Source organism: Cyanistes caeruleus, unplaced genomic scaffold (assembly GCF_971803275.1).
Source record: "Cyanistes caeruleus unplaced genomic scaffold, bCyaCae1.hap1.1 HAP1_SCAFFOLD_212, whole genome shotgun sequence".
Taxonomy (NCBI): Eukaryota; Metazoa; Chordata; class Aves; order Passeriformes; family Paridae; genus Cyanistes; species Cyanistes caeruleus.
In genome coordinates, this window is record NW_028255998.1 from 80001 (window position 1) to 85000 (window position 5000).

The window sequence follows — 5000 nt, forward strand, 5'->3', positions numbered from 1 at the left end:
AGACCTGCTGTCGGCCGGCCGCCGCGGGGTAGACCTGCTGTCGGCCGGAGGCCGGGGTAGACCTGCTGTCGGCCGGCCGCCGGGGTAGACCTGCTGTCGGCCGGCCGCCGGGGTAGACCTGCTGTCGGCCGGCCGCGGGGTAGACCTGCTGTCGGCCGGCCGCCGGGGTAGACCTGCTGTCGGCCGGCACCCTGGGTAGACCTGCTGTCGGTTGGCCGCCGGGGTAGACCTTCTGTCGGCCGGCCGCGGGGTAGACCTGCTGTCGTCCGGCGGCCGCTGGGTAGACCTGCTGTCGGCCGGCCGCCGCGGGGTAGACCTGCTGTCGGCCGGCCGCCGCGGGGTAGACCTGCTGTCGGCCGGCAACCTGGGTAGACCTGCTGTCGGCCGGCCGCGGGGTAGACCTGCTGTCGGCCGGCCGCCGGGGTAGACCTGCTGTCGGCCGGCCGCGGGGTAGACCTGCTGTCGGCCGGCACCCTGGGTAGACCAGCTGTCGGCCGGCCGCGGGGTAGACCTACTGTCGGCCGGCCGCCGGGGTAGACCTGCTGTCGGCCGGCCGCGGGGTAGACCTGCTGTCGGCCGGCCGCCGCGGGGTAGACCTGCTGTCGGCCGGCACCCTGGGTAGACCTGCTGTCGGCCGGCCGCGGGGTAGACCTGCTGTCGGCCGGCACCCGGGTAGACCTGCTGTCGGCCGGCCGCGGGGTAGACCTGCTGTCGGCCGGCACCCTGGGTAGACCAGCTGTCGGCCGGCCGCGGGGTAGACCTGCTGTCGGCCGGCCGCCGGGGTAGACCTGCTGTCGGCCGGCCGCGGGGTAGACCTGCTGTCGGCCGGCCGCCGGGGTAGACCTGCTGTCGGCCGGCACCCTGGGTAGACCTGCTGTCGGTTGGCCGCCGGGGTAGACCTGCTGTCGGCCGGCCGCGGGGTAGACCTGCTGTCGGCCGGCACCCTGGGTAGACCTGCTGTCGGCCGGCCGCGGGGTAGACCTGCTGTCGGCCGGCACCCGGGTAGACCTGCTGTCGGCCGGCCGCGGGGTAGACCTGCTGTCGGCCGGCCGCGGGGTAGACCTGCTGTCGGCCGGCACCCTGGGTAGACCTGCTGTCGGCCGGCAGCCGGGTAGACCTGCTGTCGGCCGGCCGCAGGGGTAGACCTGCTGTCGGCCGGCGGCCGGGGTAGACCTGCTGTCTGCCGGCACCCGGGGTAGACCTGCTGTCGGCCGGCCGCCCGGGTAGACCTGCCGTCGGCCGGCCGCGGGGTAGACCTGCCGTCGGCCGGCCGCCGGGGTAGACCTTCTGTCGTCCGGCACCCGGGGTAGACCTGCCGTCGGCCGGCCGCCGGGGTAGACCTGCCGTCGTCCGGCCGCCGGGGTAGACCTGCCGTCGGCCGGCCGCCGGGGTAGACCTGCCGTCGGCCGGCCGCCGGGGTAGACCTGCCGTCGGCCGGCCGCCGGGGTAGACCTGCCGTCGGCCGGCCGCCGGGGGAGAGCCGCTGTCGGCCGGCGGGCCGCCGCGGGACGCGTCGAGCGGCCCGCCCCTCTCGGCCTGAGCGCGTCGCCGCCTTCGTGTCTCCCCGAGAGGGAAGGAGGGAGCCCTCAGAAGCCGGCGGCGCTCCCTCCCCCGTCCGGGCGCGAGCAGACGGCGGCCCCGCCGCCGCCTCGGTTTCTGCCCGCCCGGCTCGATCGGCGGGGCCGCCGTCCGCCTGCAGGTTTCGGCGGGGCCGGCCGGGGGCCGAGCGGGAAGGAAGCCGCCGTGGGCGCGAAAGCCTCCGAGAGAGCGCCGGCGAGAAAGCTTCCTCGGAAAGGGAGGGCGCCGAGGCTCAGGCCGCCGGCGGCCCCGTCGGCCCGCTCCTCAGCCCCCGCAGGCGTTGTCGCAGTGCCGAGCGGCCGGCCGCTTGAGGAGGAGCCGCCCGGGGCGTGGGCGGGGAGGGGCCGACGGCGGCGGCCCGAACCGTCGCCCAGCAGGGGGGCGGGCGGGGCAAGCCCGGAAGGAGGTGCCGAGGCAGGGTGACGTCGGAGGGCGGGGCCGCCGGGCCGGCATCGCCCGCCCAGCAGGGGGCGGGGAAAAGCCCGGAAAGGCGCCGCCGCGGGAGCGGCGGTTCCGTGCCCGGGCCCCGCACGCCTCGGCGGCGAGCCCCCGGAGGCGGGCCCGGGGCCAAAGACCTCCGCGGACCGCCGAAGAGCCGGCCGCCCGCCCGCCCGCTCGCCGCTTCTGCCGGCGATTCGAGTCGAGTCACGCCGGGGGCCGGCGTCTTTCTTCCCGCCGCGTCCCACCGCACCCTCCCGCCCGCTTCCTTTCCCCCGCTGTCCGCCCCCAGGTCCCGCCGGCTGGCCGGTGCCGCTTCTGCTCCCCGCAGGCGTGGCGGGGACGCCCCGCGGCCGGTCGAGCGCGTCGGCAGGCCGGGCGCGGGCCGCGAGCCGCCCGTCGGCTCGGCTGGGAGGCGTCCGGCCGCGCACGCAGGAACGGAAATGGGATGGGCCGAGAATTTCGGATCCCGGCGAAGCGTTGGTGTTCCGCCCCGACGCGAGAGCCGTCCTTTCGGGAAAAAGACGAAAGAAGAAGGGAAGGGGTGGGTGCGCGTGTGGCCGTGGGTGAGGGCGTGTGCCTGCGTGCCTGCGTGCGTGAAAAAAAGCAAAATAAAGCAACGGTCAAAAATACGCCTCGGTCTAGGGAGCGGCAATATCGGGAGGGACGGGGCCGCCGAAGCTACCCGACGGCCGAGGGGCGCACAGGTCGGTCTCCCGCCTCCGGGGCAGGCCGCCGCCGCCGCCACCGCCGCCGCCGGGCACGGCGTCAGAAGCCGCAGGGGGCGGCCGGCGCGGAGGCGGCCGACAGGACTACCCCGGTGGCGGGCGGCCCCGGGAGGTTGGGTCCACCCAGGGCCGGGGCCGCCTGACAGGCCTGGCCCGGTGGCGGGACACGAGGCAAATTTCAGCGGGGTACCCTTGTCTCCCGGACGGGGAAGACCTGCTGCCCGTGGTCGGGGCAGCCCTGCTGTCCCAGGTCGGGGTAGACGTGTTGTCCCAGGCCGGGGTAGACCTCCTGTCCGCGGTCGGGGTAGACCTGGTGTCCCGCGGTCGGGGTAGACCTGCTGTCCCAGGTCGGGGTAGACGTGTTGTCCCAGGCCGGGGTAGACCTGCTGTCCCAGGTCGGGGTAGACGTGGTGTCCCCCGGTCGGGGTAGACCTGCTGTCCGCGGTCGGGGTAGACGTGTTGTCCCAGGCCGGGGTAGACCTGCTGTCCGCGGTCGGGGTAGACGTGTTGTCCCAGGCCGGGGTAGACCTGCTGTCCGCGGTCGGGGTAGACGTGTTGTCCCCAGGCCGGGGTAGACCTGCTGTCCGCGGTCGGGGTAGACGTGGTGTCCCCCGGTCGGGGTAGACCTGCTGTCCGCGGTCGGGGTAGACGTGTTGTCCCCCGGTCGGGGTAGACCTGCTGTCCGCGGTCGGGGTAGACGTGTTGTCCCAGGCCGGGGTAGACCTGCTGTCCGCGGTCGGGGTAGACGTGGTGTCCCCCGGTCGGGGTAGACCTGCTGTCCGCGGTCGGGGTAGACGTGGTGTCCCCCGGTCGGGGTAGACCTGCTGTCCGCGGTCGGGGTAGACGTGTTGTCCCCCGGTCGGGGTAGACCTGCTGTCCGCGGTCGGGGTAGACGTGTTGTCCCAGGCCGGGGTAGACCTGCTGTCCGCGGTCGGGGTAGACGTGGTGTCCCCCCGTCGGGGTAGACCTGCTGTCCGCGGTCGGGGTAGACGTGTTGTCCCCCGGTCGGGGTAGACCTGCTGTCCGCGGTCGGGGTAGACGTGTTGTCCCAGGCCGGGGTAGACCTGCTAGCCCAGGTCGGGGTAGACGTGGTGTCCGCGGTCGAGGTAGACCTGGTGTCCGCGCCGGCTCTGGAAGTTCACCAAGGGGTCGCTGTTTTCAGCTGCCTCCAGTTACGTCATGCTAGGAGGCGGCTAGCGCCGCCGCTTTGCCCCGGTCACGTACGCTACGGTCACTTGCAGGCATCGGCGGCCTCGGACACGTATCTCCGTATTATGGGAGCGAGGTAACGGGTCGTCTCCCCCAGGCTGCTACCGTGCCTGTGTCCTCCGGAGGCGAAGCTACGGGCCGGCCGCCCGGCCGGTCGCCGGCGCTGAGCTCAGAGAGAAACGAAGGGGAGAGCCGCCGGCCAGGGAGGCCCGAGAGAGAAACCGAGAGTGTGCCGCCTCGGCGGGACCGAGTCGCGGGGCTCGTCCCGCTTCCCGTGCTACCCATCGTGCCGGTGGGGCAGCTTTGTTTGCCAGGCCGAGGAGGCGTCGTTGCCGCTGCTTGCCCAGAGAGAGAAGGGAGTGTGTTGCCGCCTCGGCGGGACCGAGTCGCGGGGCTCGTCCCGCTTCCCGTGCTACCCATCGTGCCGGTGGGGCAGCTTTGTTTGCCAGGCCGAGGAGGCGTCGTTGCCGCTGCTTGCCCAGAGAGAGAAGGGAGTGTGTTGCCGCCTCGGCGGGACCGAGTCGCGGGGCTCGTCCCGCTTCCCCCGTGCTACCCATCGTGCCGATGGTGGGGGGGGCCAGCTTGTCGTGATGCCGAGGAAGCGTGTGCTGCTTGCCCAGAGAGAGTGTTGCCGCGCGGGCGGCCGAGGCGAGAAGGGAAGGGCGTGGAGGAGGCAGAGAAGCCGCAGGCGGGTCCCCCCCGCTCTGGTCGTGCTGCTGCCGATTCCGGTCCAGTCCCGCCTCCCTCCCTCCCGCCCCAGCCCTGGGGCGGGGAAGCGAATGCCGGTGGCTGGCGGGCGAGGCGGCGGCGCCTCGTCCCTTATGTGCTCGGCCTTAAGCCGGGGGGCCCCCCTCGGCGGGGTGCAGTTTTTTTTTTTGTTTTTCGGCTGCCGGTCTCGGTGGGCCACGGTGTGGGCCCGGCAGCCGGGGGCAGACGTCGGCCGGGGGCGCCTCTGTCTAACCGTTGCTCGAGCTTCGTTCGAGGCTTTACCACCCCACCCCCGGCCCGTCCCCGAAGACCGGGTTGTGTCCCCCGCCCCGAGTTGTT